Below are 14,093 nucleotides of genomic sequence, written 5' to 3' on the forward strand. Positions count from 1 at the left end.
AGTTCTCATGCATCAGTAATCTTGTGAAATTTTGAAATGCCCAATTTATTTGGCCAGTGTTTTCTGGCTTGCTATTATGACTCAAGCCAAGTGTTCTTCTTGTGGTCATTTTCAAACATGTTATTGGATATATATTTATGGTTGAGAATTATTTCACTTGAAACCCAAAGTGATCTTCATTATGTGGCTTTAAAATCTTGGTAGCATGATTGTGTCTTGTGGTGAAGTAATAATATGATTTATCTCATGCCTCACTTGCAAAGAGCTTTCGTATACATTATTATTGTACTGTCTCCATTTTACAAAAGAGAGAACATGGACTCATATCTTGCCAAGAATCACATGGCTAGGTAGTGACAGGGCTGAGTTTCAAACTTTTCTCTTGCGAAGGAAACTTTAACGGTCTCCAGAACAACTTCACATTCTTCCATTGCTCTGTGTGAGAATGTGAGCATGACATATATAGAGAAAGCCTCTGTTTGTTATTGCAGTCGCTAACTTTCTGCAGTTCTACCTACAGGAACTTATGTTCCTGGTGAGCATTTTTCCCTCAAAATTATGACCCCTAACTACTAATCCTCTTCATGTTGAAAGCATGTGTTAGTTCTGACTGTTGGAGATTCATTTATTCAGCAAATATTTGTTAATTGCATGTTGGTTTTTCTAAAACAATTTTGATTTTTGTAAATCTTGCTTTTTGATGGTTCTCAATATCTACTTCACGTTCATGTGTATGTATGTTTGCGTATGTGTGTATGTATGTTTGTGTACGTATGTATGTATGTCTATCTATTAATTCGTTCAGGCGATTTCTCTTCACCTGGTTGATTAGAACAAGTGGATTAATTAAATAAACTAATTATGGAATTAGTTTTGATCAACTGTTGCTCTGGGTATTCTTGTATTGAGGGAACCTGATCTTTGCTGAACTTTGAGGTTTTCTCATTCTTTTGGCTTTCCCTGGGAGATGTGCATCCCCACCCTATTCATTTTTTCATGGGTATGCTGTGGGAATAGGTTTTGACCCCACTGTTCTCACTGTTGCTGCCCACTACACTGTGATGTATCTGCTGTATAAACTGTACTGAGGTTTCCTCTAGCTATCAAGGCCCTGTTATTTAGGTGACTTGCCTTTGCAGAGCCATGCATCTTTGGGAAGTTGAGTTCTTATACAAGGTCAATATAGCTAAATGCCATCATTGCTGTAATCAGATGCCTTTGCAGCACAGGAAGCATTTGCAAATCCTCCCAGTCCCTGTTCACAGACACTGCTGGCTCTTCCTTTATCCAGTGTCTTTCATCTTTCCAGGGCCTATCTCCACCCTCTGATTCATCATCAGAGGGGGTCTCTCCATTTGTGGTTGGTTATATTCTCATGCAGCCTTAGCTTTGATGGCTTCCATTTCAGCTCTAGTTAGCAGGAGTCTCTTTGGCCCCATTCAGTTTTGCACACTTTTGTGCTTTTACCCAGTTCTTATCAATTCAAGATTTGGGCTGATCAATAGCCTGTGTGTTTCTTAACCATGTGTTCTCATCTCCTTTTCCAATTGGATTGGTTCCAGATAGCAGTGTTGTATTCTTGTTTATTTTCATTGTTCATCTCAATATCTTAGTTTTTATAACTCTTATGTTTGAGAGTGACATCATTATCTAAATGCTTTGTAGTAATAAACTGATAAATTATGTAGTAATAAACTGATAAATATCAGTTTATTACTACATAATTGTTGATAATTCTACAAGGGTGTTGTATTACTTCTCTATGGCTGCTGTAGCAAATTACCACAAACATAGTGGCTTAAAGCAACACACTTTTATTATCTTATAGTTCTGGAGATCAGAAGTGGAAAATGGGTCTCAGTGGGCTAAAATCATTCCTTTCCGGAAACTGTAGGGGAGAATCCGTTTTCTTGCTTTATGCAGTTTCCGGGGGTTGCCCACATTCATTTGCTCATGGCCCCCAACCATTTTCAAAGCCAGCAATGGTTGGTGGAGGCTTTCGACCATTGCATCACTTCGACACTGATACTGCAGCCTCCCTCTTCCACTTTTGAGGGCCTTTGTGATTACGTTGGGCCCACCCCAATAATCCAGAATAATCTCTCTATCATAAGGTCAGGTGATTAGCCACCTTAATCCCTTCTACAACCTTAATTCTCTTGTGCTAGGTAACTTAAAACATTCACAGTTTCCAGGGATTAGGGTCTGGACATAATTCTGGGAATCGTTATTCTGCCTACCAGAGGTGGTGCTAAATCATAACATCTGCTTACATGATTCTTATGAACAACATGATGGAACTACTTCCTAAATTCACCTGTCTAAGCCATCTTTTGCCTTTGGAGCTGTAGGTGTGCACCAAGAGGATTCTGTTGACTACAGAAGCCAAATACATGGATTGAGAAGGAGTGACTGTGAGGCATAGGGGTCACAGACAGCAACCTTGCTGTTCTTCCTGTGTCCTCAACACTGGGCATATTTGTAGGCTAACTGGTTTGTTCATATATCAGAAAGTCTCCAACAAAAATATTTGTTCCTTTAAATGTATTTTAGCTTTAGAAGCAGTTTCAGTGATTGAAAAGGTAGAAATTCTCATTTCACATTTTAAGTCACTTATTAGCTGTGATAGATTTCTAGATTGTCACTGATTTTCTGTCTTTATAGAAAACCAAATAGCTGCCTGATCTGGAACTCCTGAGAGTGAATATAGATGCTCATGCCCATTAAAATTTGAATAAGAATGGTAGCATGGCGCTATTAATTCTGTAAGCAATGGATGAATTTGTGTAATACACTGTACATTACTAACTAACATAACAGTATTATGAAATGTCATTATGACATTTTCCAGGTTATATTTTCAGTCGATCTAAAAGAGCTCGTTAGAGGCCGGGTGGCTTGGGATGGTTTGCTAGGTAGCTTACAGATTTACTGAAATCTTCAGAAAGTTTATGATCTAAGACAATGGGTCACCTCATGAGGCAGTAGAAACTTTGCTTCTAGTCCTGATTCTGTTATAACCAGCTGTGTAACACTGGCAAGTTTCCTGGTATCTGCAGACCTCAGATGCCCCATCTATCAAGTGGCAAGTTTGGCCAAGAATCTCATCCAGGGTCAGGGCCAGGCTTGCTAGATTTAGCAAATAAAAATACAGGGTGCCCAGTTTAATTTGAATTTAATATAAACAAATAATTTTTAAGTATATGCCCCAAATATGGCAGGGTACATATTTGTACTAAAAATTATACATTGTTTATCTGCAATTCACATTTAACCAGGCATCCTGTTTTTGTGTTTGACAAGATAAAGTAGTCTTAGGTATGTATGCTTTCAATTTCCCTGTTGGTCAGCTGCAGGAGACGTGTTTCCTATTGTGTGTGGGTCCAGCTTTCTGCTTCGCCCAGCACAATGCCCCAGGTAGTCACTACCAGTCACTTAGAGTTGGCACGGATGATAAAATCCAGCCCAATAAATATTTCTGGAGTGGAAGAGTAGCTGGTATCCCTAATTTATTCTGTTACCTTCATTCTGTGTCTAAAGTTCTATGATTCTATAACATGTATCAATACATAGCATAGGTAGGAATAAAACAAACAACAGGTGTGTGTTAAAATAGACAAGCACAAGGCTATGTGCAAACTGTAGAGAGATTGTTTTGAATGTGGATCCCAGGAAGGATTAAGGTGACCATCTCCTCTCCTACTGAAAGCTTGAAATGGATTTCAGGTATAGCTTGGATTTGAAGGATGACACACTGGAGGACCATCAGAGGGGATGGGCTCATGACCTTTGTGAGGTGTTCTGCTGGATATTTTTTCTTTGCCCTTCCACCTCTGCTCCCCTCCCTTCCTTACTGTACTTTGTGCCCCAGGAGGCCTACTGGTATGGATCATATCAGGGGGATCCCTTGCTTTGTTGTTCCCAGATGGATTTGGCAACCCCAGATCAAGAGATTGGAGAGAGGGACTGAGGCAAGGTTGGAGTATTTATTTCACAGGAAGTGGCCAGTAGTTGGTTGCACCCTTTTACCCAAGACCCCAATTCTCCCTGGCACATTCTTCGTACAGCTACTCTTCCTAGGATATAGGAATTACTCCCTCTCGGTGCCTCTTCAGATCTAGGGGTAGTAGTGGCTCCCTGATGTTGCTAGTATTAAGGTGCTGTGCTCTTTCTAGTTTTCCAAATCCCTGCTCTCACCTTTATAATTAGTCTCTTTATTAAACTTTCCTCAATTACTTGTTTTGAGTGTGCCATCTGCTTCCTGCCGGGGCTCTGACTGGTTAATATTATAAGCTGACTCTTTGAGAGTATGGGCCTTATAAAGGTTAAGTCACTTGTACCAAGATCACATAACTCATAAGTGGCAGGTCTAGAACTCAGACCAAATATTTTCAAATCAATCTGAAAGAAATAAGAGAAAAGAGAAAGTATGTTGGTAGATTCATGGGGAATCTGGTGATGGTCTTGGAAATATGTAATATATTTTTCTCATTTGCTTTGGAAAACATTCTAAGGAAACGAACCTATATCACCATCCATTATGTCTCTCTGTATCCATTTTGGAAAAGTAAGGATAAGAATACTTCTTAGGTGCTTATTCTTTCTTAGTCTTTAAAAATACCCTGAGAATCAAATAAACAAAAAGTAGGGATAATCTCCAAATTTTATGATTCTCAGCCTAATACCCTATACTCTAGAACATGCTGCTTCTAGTACCTTCTGTCCATCTTCATTACTTTTCCTGAAGTCCAAATAACTTTATGTTGTAAAAAGAACGTTCGTCTGCCAAGGATGAATATATTTTTAGCAAAGCATTATTATTATTATTATTGACAAATAGCATGATATACTTAATATCATATGCCTCCTCTGTCTGAGATAATTATGAATGGCTTGGAATTAAATCACCTTTCTTGGATCAGACCATTTCCCATGAGCTTTCCCTGCTGCCAGCTAACCTGGGCATGACACAAAAAGGAGGGGGCAAGCCCTGGGAAGCCATGTGCCTCTGACCTTTAGTCCTCTCTTGAGTGGTATGTGCTTTGGACATCCTGCCTGCATATTCCATTTCTGTTTACCATTTTATGCATCCTGATCTCTCTCAACTTTCCCTCTTTTCCCACCAAATACATCTTTTCCAAAGCTTCAGTTTACCTGACACTCAAGCTCTTTTTGAATCATGTCAGTTTCTCAGTTTCTGCTTTATTCCCATTGGTACTCGCTAGGTTGAGATCCGCTGTTGGCTAAAGAAGCATGAGTGAAATGGACAAGGCAGGAAAATGGCACGATGTCAGGAAGATGCTCTCCCTCATTCCTGGATGGAGGAGGATTTGGTGGCACCCATAAAGGTCAGGCATAGCCTAAGGCCTATGATAGATGATACATAGGCAGTTACCCTGGTGCATTAGCTGAGCCATGTATTTTAGGAGGAGAAATAAATTTTAAGGTCAAAAATACCTTAAAATAGTGTACGAAGAGCCAGCATGTTGCTTAGGAGAGGTATGGGTTTCCTTAACTGAGAAAGTTTCTGCTGTATGACTTTATTTTAGTTAATTCTGTAAAACTAGATTTTATTCCTGCTGTTGCCATAGGGGACTAATGAGACATTGAAAATTAATGCTTTTTCTAGAAAGGATTTTCTTCAGGGGTGTGAGATTGGAGGAACTTTTTTACCCAACTTCATATGATGCTGTTAGTGAAGAAGTTCTGTTTTAGGGAATAGATGGGTCAGGAACTTTGATTTTTATTTTTCTCTCCAATTCCTGAAAACTTAAGCTGTACTGAAATGGGCAGAGAGTAACCCTAGGGCCTTCTTGTAAGCACCATCCATAGGGTTCAGCCACAACAGCCAATTTTATGGGACCCTCTGGCCAGAGCCAGTGGTGTGGCTAAGAGGTTGAGGTGGTGACCATAAACCATTCTGAACATTCATCCTCATGCAGGAAAACTAAGTGCCCTCAGTTGGCATTGAACTTCTTTCATAGAGTTGTACCAAAACTAAATGTACTGTTTTTTGTGAAATTCAAGCTAGACCTGTTATTTTCCACTCTACGTGCAACAAATAATTTAGACAGTGTTTTCCGAAGTTAGTTTTGACTGGTAACTGGCCTTGAACCAAAAGTGGACTGAATGACTCTGGTCCTGACTGAAATGAAAGCGTAACTGATTCAAGTCCCAGGTGTCCTTCCCTGATGTTTGATTTACAGTCTAAACGGAGGCATTCCGCCCAAAAGCCATCAACAGGTGACCCTCAGCCTTACCCAGTCCCACAACTCTTCTTTTCCTCGTATGCTGTGTAAATCAAGTATGTAAATCAGGTAATTTTCTCCGTGCGTTGTTATATCAGTATTTAGGATCAGAATTTCTATACTCTTTACCAAGCTGTTATTTCTCCATATATACACTTGCGGTACACGGGCCTCTCACTGTTGTGGCCTCTGCCGTTGCGGAGAACAGGCTCCGGACGCGCAGGCTCAGCGGCCACGGCTCACGGGCCCAGCCGCTCCGCGGCATGTGGGATCCTTCCGGACCGGGGCACGAACCCGTGTCCCCTGCATCGGCAGGCGGACTCCCAACCACTGCGCCACCAGGGAAGCCCTCCATATATACACTTTTAACAGAAATGTCAAGACGTTTTAGTAACTCGGTAAGATGTTACCTTGACAGATGAATGGATAAAGAAGATGAGGCACATATATACAGTGGAATATTCGCCATAAAAAGAAACGAAATTGAGTTATTTGTAGTGAGGTGGATGGACCTAGAGTCTGTCATACGGAGTAAAGTAAGTCAGAAGAGAAAAACAAATACCGTATGCTAACACATATATGGAATCTAAAAAAAAAAGAAAAAAGATGCTGGTGAACCTAGGGGCAGGACAGCAATAAAGATGCAGATGTAGAGAATGGACTTGAGGACATGGGGAGAGGGAAGGGTAAGCTGGGATGAAGTGAGAGAGTAGCATTGACATGTATACATTACCAAATGTAAAATAGATAGTTAGTGGGAAGCAGCAGCATAGCACAGGGAGATCAGCTCGGTGCTTTGTGACCACCTAGAGGGGTGGGATAGGGAGGGTGGGAGGGAGACGCAAGAGGGAGGGGATATGGGGATATATGTAAGCATATAGCTGATTCACTTTGTTATACAGCAGAAACTAACACAACATTGTAAAGCAATTATACTCCAATAAAGATGTTAAAAAAAATTCAAATGACACATCTGCATGGCAAAAGCTGCTACTACTCTGGCTATAGAGGATCTGTCTTTTTAACCCTTTGGTCGTGACTTGGGTTGTTTGGGGAACCCATAGAGAAATCAAAGAATGTGGGCAAGATTTTAAAAAGTGTTTTCCTTGAAGCGGGAGGGAAGCTAGGATATCAGGGAAATAAAGATGGCTTTTCTATAACTTTGAGGTGGGAATAAGAGGAAGAAATATCAGTGAAGAGGAAAGAGGATGAAATAAAAAAAAAAAAGGTGGGGGTAACACTGTGGAGAAAAATGGGGATTGAAGAAGGGTCTTGGGGATAAAACTGTCGTTCGTGCTTCCTGATCCAAGCTTTGAAGTTATCCTGAACGGGCAAGATATTGACTTCTGGGGGACACAGTACAGAATATTTCAAACCCAGCTGCCTGTAAAATATGTGTCAAGACACAAGGTTACAGAGAGCTAGGCTACAGATAGGGATTAACTTGGGGGAGAAGCAGGGTGATCCACAGTTCCTGAACTTCGGGATCCTCAAGCTACCAGTGTACTCACTTTCATCCTGATTTTAGGTTTATGTGAATGTAGGCTGTCTCTTTGCTTTTAGAAGTTTTCCTAGCTGTTCTTTGGATGCTCCTTTCCTATATGTTCATTTTGGCCAAGCATCCTACATGGCTGAACTGCCTATGAACATAGAGGGCTCTCCTTCCTTCTTATCCTCAGCCAGAGATCATTCCCTTTTGTATCGGCTGTTTTCCTTGGAAGCGTGAAGCATTAACTTTAATCAGTTTATAGAGCCCCTGACCTAATTTTACATCTGCAATAAGATCACTATGAATTCTCTGCTTCCCCGTGGAGGATAAAGCTCTGCTTTCCCCCTCCCCTCTGCAATCTTTCTTTGTGATGAACGTTAGGGAGCCTGGCAGGTTCTGTTCCACACTGCATTGCTCCAAGAGAAAATTTATTTATATATTAATTTTATATAAAAAAGATTTCTCATAGGGAGCCAAAGATTGAATTATAGGCAGAAACCTAATTTAAGGCTGAAGGCAGGATAGCGGCAAGCAATGTCAAAGAGCAAAAGCTTTGGGGGTGGGAAGTGCACAGGGATTAAAAATTTGTTTCCAATCTGTACTTCTCTCTTTTCCTTCAGCACATCGGCACATGCAGAGTGCACACCTTGCGTATTAGTTTTCTTTTGCTGTATAACAAATTACTACAAATGTAGTGGCTTAGAACAATATCCGTTTGTTATCTCGCAGTTTCTGTAGGTCAGGAGTCTGGGCTCTGCTTGGCTGGGTTACTGCTCAGTGTTTCACAAGACTGAGATCAAAGTGTTGGCTGGGCTGTGTTCTCATGTGGAGGCTCAACAAGGGATGAATCTGCATCTGAGCTCCCCCAGATTGTTTGCAGAATTTGTTTCCTTGAAGCTGTAGGATTCATGTCAATTTGTTTCTTTAAAGCCAGAGAGAGAGACACTTTGCTGAAGTTTCTATCCTCTAGACCCTCTTTTAAAGGGCTCACCTGATTAGGTCAGGTCTACCCAGGATAATCTTCCTTTTGGTTAACTTATTTAACTGCTGAGAGATTTTTAATTACATCTGCAAAATCCGTTCACCATTGCCATACTAGTTAGTTAGAGGGGTCATATGTTCCAGGCCCTCTTAAAAGGAGGGTATATGAGAGTATGGCTCATTGGGTGTCATCTAAGGGTGTGCCCTCCATATCTCATCAATCCTTCCAGATGCCTAGGATCCCAAAATACCTCATCAAAATCATTCTATCATCTTAACAACCAAATGTGGTCAAAGGAGCAGGACTACATGTTTTCGTAATAGGCTGTGTTTCCTTCTTGCTTAGAAAAATCATTTGTGAGTTCACTTAAATGGGTTTCTGTGGATAATAACCAAGGAATGGGAAAGAATTAATTAGAGTTTATTTATAATTACACACCTCACTCAAGCCCATTAGTTACACTTGCTATATTTTTAAATTGCTTTTATTATGTGAATGCCTCGGACTTTTAAAGATTTGATAAGGTTTGATATCAGCTTTCTTTAAGGCCTTTAGCACATGATAAATCAGTTTCAAAGAGGGGTAATTTTTTGTGTAATTAAGAAATTACGCAAAATTGTATTTTAAAACATCGTACCCTATACATTGAAGTTTGCTTTTGTAAAAAATCTTAATTTTTAATGAAAATATATGAGAATTTAAAACAAGGTAAAGAGATTAAGGGGTATTTCTTTTCTAGTACATTTGGGAGGAGATATTTAAGGGAGGGAAGCCCAATTTCCACTTTTTCCCCATGTAAGACATAAACGCAAACATCAGTTACTCTTGGGTATCACAGTTCTCAAGGTTATTCTGCATCCAAAAAGTGGGCTCTATTTCCCTTCAGTACTCTTCCTTTATTCACTAAACTCGAAGGGTATAATCTAGAAAATTGAGCCCATAGAACAGGAAACCATAATATCCTTCAGTTTAAGGGTTCATGAGAATCAGGGAATCAGGGATCCTGTTCCAGAAATAAAGCATCAGGGGAAGGAGCTTAGAAGACTAAAGTGGGTAGAGACTCCTGGAAGAGAAGGAGTTGAGCTTAGTAGCTGATGTTTCTGCCTCCTTTTAAACTTCTTTCTTTTATCCCCTTCTACTTCGCTGTGACTTCTCTCACTGCCTTATTAATGGAAACTCATGACTCCTAAAGCCAGGTTTTGGAGATAGCCATTCTGCCTTTCCCATTTAACCAGAATTTTTAGCTGGGTACCTCACTTCCTGGTATTCATTTCCCAGCTTTCCTTGCAGTCAAGCATGGCCATGTGACTAAGATCTGGCTAGTGAGATGTGGGCAGAAGTGATGTGCATGACTTCTAGCTCCTGTCCTTAAAGGAAGGGGACATGCCCTCTACTTTCCTTTCTTCCCTTCCTACTGCCTGGATGTGAAGGTGAAGATGAAAGCAGCATTGGCCATATTGGCTCATGTGATGGAAGCCAGTATGAACTTTGCCAAGGATGGCAAAGCATCTAAAGAGAAAGAGCCCAAGTGCCAGTATGAACATGGAGCCACTATACCTACCGTAGATTTTCACATGAGAGAGAAACAGACTTCTGGTCGGTTAAAACTAAGCCACTGCTAGTTTTAGTATTTTGGTTAAATCAGCCTAACTAATCTCATGACAGATACACCAGGATTTCCCTGGCGGTACAGTGGTTAAGGCTCCCCACTTCCAATGCAGGGGACAAGGGTTGGATCCCTGGTTGGGGACCTAAGATCCCACGTGCTGCGTGGTACAGCCAAAACAAACAAACAAACAACCAGATGCACCAGCTTAGAGAGAATCGTCAGTTGAGTCAAGGACAGCATAGTGGTTGAGAGCAAGGCTTTGGTATCAGGCAGACCTGGATCAACTTTCACTGGTACTCCACCACCCACATCTGTGGCTGAATCCTGGTTTCATCTTTTGTAAAATGGAGATAGTAGTAAGTGCTTGACAGCACATTGTGTAACACCAGGGGATGAAGATTTGGTGGTGGACAAACTAGATATGGCCTATGTTCTCAAGGTGCAGAGGGTGAGATGCATAGATAATGGCAAATTGTAAGCAGTGCTGTGGAGGAGCCAAGGAGAACAATGAGTGGGGGGTTCCTTAAAGGAGTCAGTGTGAAGGAAGCAGCTGTGCAGAGCGCATCTTTATGCCCTATCAGATATGCCCACATGTTCAGACCTGTAGGAGGCAACTTACCCTTCCCCTGGCTCTTAACAAAGTTTCAATTACAATACTTGAATTTTTGGTTGGGCTGTCCCCCAACTAGACTAGACTGTATGCGCCATGAAGAATGTGTGCATGTTCACTTGCTCTTTGCTACAAATATGAGGCTCCCTGTTATTAACCAAGTTAAGAATGACTCACCAAAGCATATCTTCTAAAAGAGATTCAGTCTTTCTGTCTTCAAAGACAGCTGAGTTGGAGCTAGACTAACAAGGTGGTATCTCCGAGAACTCTATGGTGAAGCCGCTTTAAATAATTAACATTTATACTGAATTCTTAGCACTTAGCACAGTGCGTGGCATAGAGTGGGTGTTTAATAAATATTTGTAGAATGAATAAATGAGTTTCTAACAACATTTCCATTCTCATGGTTGGTTAGAAATCTCAACCTGATGAACATCCTAACAACAAGGGCTGTGGACAAGGGGAATGAGTCCGTTTGGGAAGGATTGAGCTCTCTCTTGTTGGAGGTGTTCAAGGATTTGGGGGAGGACGGCACACTCTGAATTGAGGGCCGTGTCTTCCGAATGTGGGCCAACCCTGACAGTGTGTATTCCCTGAACATGTGTGTACTTCGTACCTGAGGTATTTGAGACTTATTCTTAAGGAGTTTTAATCATTTTTATTGAAATAATCTCTGTGCTCTGAAGTTGTTTGAACAAAGTCTGACTTCTGTCCCAGTGAGTCACGAATTCTGAGTGGCATCAAGTTCTCCTGTCCTTCTTGGACACAGGGAGGCACGTGGAAGTTGTTGAAGCCACCTGGAGACCAGAAGCAAGAATCCTGGTCCAGGTTCTGTCATTTCATGCCTGTGTGTCCCCTAGGGACCTTCCAATTCTGCGTTCCAGTAACAATACCCTTTACATATTTCCATCCTGAAAGTCCCCACATTATATTATAATAATCTCTTTTTTGGGTCTGTTTCCACCACTAAATTATGACTACCCTGTGGGTGGTCATGTTTTATCTCAATGCCTAACACCATGCCCGGGTTTGATAGGTGCTCAATAAATATTTCTTGAGTTAAAAAATTCTCTACTGTGCTCATGAAGAGAGGAAAAGGGAAATCGTTCTCTGATTTTCATGGATGAAGAAACTGAATTGTAGGAAAAGAGGAATTGCCATAGAACTGACTTCCACAGCTGGTGTTCTGGGCATGCCACTTCTCTGGGTGTTTCGCTGTGGATTTCCAGTCCACAGGAGAAACTTGTCAGAGGGGGCACCTCACAGAGCTCACGTGAGCTGAGGGTGTGAAACAGACGTACTTCTGAGCCCCCTTTCCATCCCCTGCACTGTAGTGGCACACCGACATTGTTCCTATCACTTCCCCTCCTTCCCACCATAGCCTTACCCATCTTTTCTCCTTGCTGGCTTTCAGACCACCCCTCTTCTGCCCCCGCCCTTCACTATTTCAGATTCCCACAGCCACTCTTGGGAAGAGATACTGAAGCATCTGTGAGCCAGCGTTTGTTCCTGCATTTCCTTACGGTGACTAATGGGTAACACCTGTCCTGTGGATTCCCTCTTGTGTTCTTAGGATTGGATTTATCACTGCAGTAGTTTAACCATAACTAGAAAAATGTAGCTCTCTAAAGTCCCTATAATGGGGAGATTCCTAACATGGTCTAAGTTATTTCTTGCATCATAAGTAACATAGACGGCACTGTTACGGACCAAAACCCTGAAAAGAAAAGACACCAAGTTCATAAATAACACACACACAATAGGGGCTTGAGGAGACTCATGGAAGTGCTTTGGTTCCTGATGGAGGACGCGGGGCGGGGTGGGTGGGTGACTTCTAGGAATGCTTGGGATTTTGGGGCCCGGGCGTGAAGAGAAATATCTTCTTGTCTATGAAAACCTTTTGGATTGTGCTAACCTAACTGTGCAGTCAAAGCGGGGGTCTCACCTGGTCAGTGCCCAAGGTCACCATGGTTTCCCTTTCTGGGAAGGGCAGAAGAGGATCAGTCTGCTTGGGTACTTTTCTTGTCCTGCGTAACCCCATGATTGCCAGGAGAGGGAAGAAGTTAGAAGCAAGTCCATGTCGCATAATGATCTTGGTCCCTGCAAGGACCCAAAGCTGAGTTCTGTGATCAAATATCTTTCCATCTATTGTATCCTGAGTCAGTCATCCTGTTGAGTGTAACTGCCATTTTTACTGGATTAGACTTATCAGATTATACTCTAAAGATGAAGAAAATGCTACCTCTCCAACAAAACAGTTTCCACTTTACCTCAAAGGCCTCTCGTTCTCTTTGCTTTGAGGAAGAGAGAGAGAGTGAGAGAGTGTGTGCGCAGTGCCCTTTATTTGGACTTTTATCTTAACCTGGGAATACCTGATCTTCTGTTTCTTTCCTTCTCATGTAACTCTTCATTGATTTTCTTTAAATCAAACAAGCCACCATCACAGACTCTTACAAAAGAAAGTCAGCCATGAAGGAGCCCTAGGCTTGGAATAGAGGCCAGTCTAATTTTAGTTGCTGGCGAGCCTCTCTAAGCAGTGGACAGTGGTCAGAGGTTCATCGTGGCGTGTGCTATCAGGTGCCAACAGCGGCTGACCACTGTCACCCGCCTCCCTGGGAGGCCTGGGGGAGCCTTCGCTGATGACATTTATGCCATAATTTCCTGATGAGGCAGCTCTTCTGCTACAAGTAGGTCTTTCATTCATACTTTTTAAAAATTAAACTTGCTTCTGATTTATGGATTAATCTCTTGTCGGTACCGTGGGTGGGGGTCCTGTGCCTCGTTCTAACAGGCAGCTGGGCCCAACCTCCTCTTTTTCTTCATGGGTGGTTTGACTCTGCCTTTGGCTGAAGTCAGGGGCTTAGCCGACTGTGAACTGCCAGGAGAATTCCCAGGACATATCTGCAGGATCCCCAGCCTTCACAGACCATCCCTTTAAATCTTATTATAAGGATACTGCATTATTAAAAAAAAAAAAAGATTTGTTTGATTTGTTCACACTAATAAGTTCCAGAAGTTCTTGTAGGATTTTTAAAAAGGAAGAAGTAGTGTGAAGAATTACCCACACATTATGCTCTGTCTTGAAAAATAGTCCAGGCCCTATCTACTTATTGATGTAATTAAAACTGGATTAGTAGGATGGATTATAGAGTTTC

This window comes from Lagenorhynchus albirostris, chromosome 19 (genome assembly GCF_949774975.1).
Source record: "Lagenorhynchus albirostris chromosome 19, mLagAlb1.1, whole genome shotgun sequence".
Taxonomy (NCBI): domain Eukaryota; kingdom Metazoa; phylum Chordata; class Mammalia; order Artiodactyla; family Delphinidae; genus Lagenorhynchus; species Lagenorhynchus albirostris.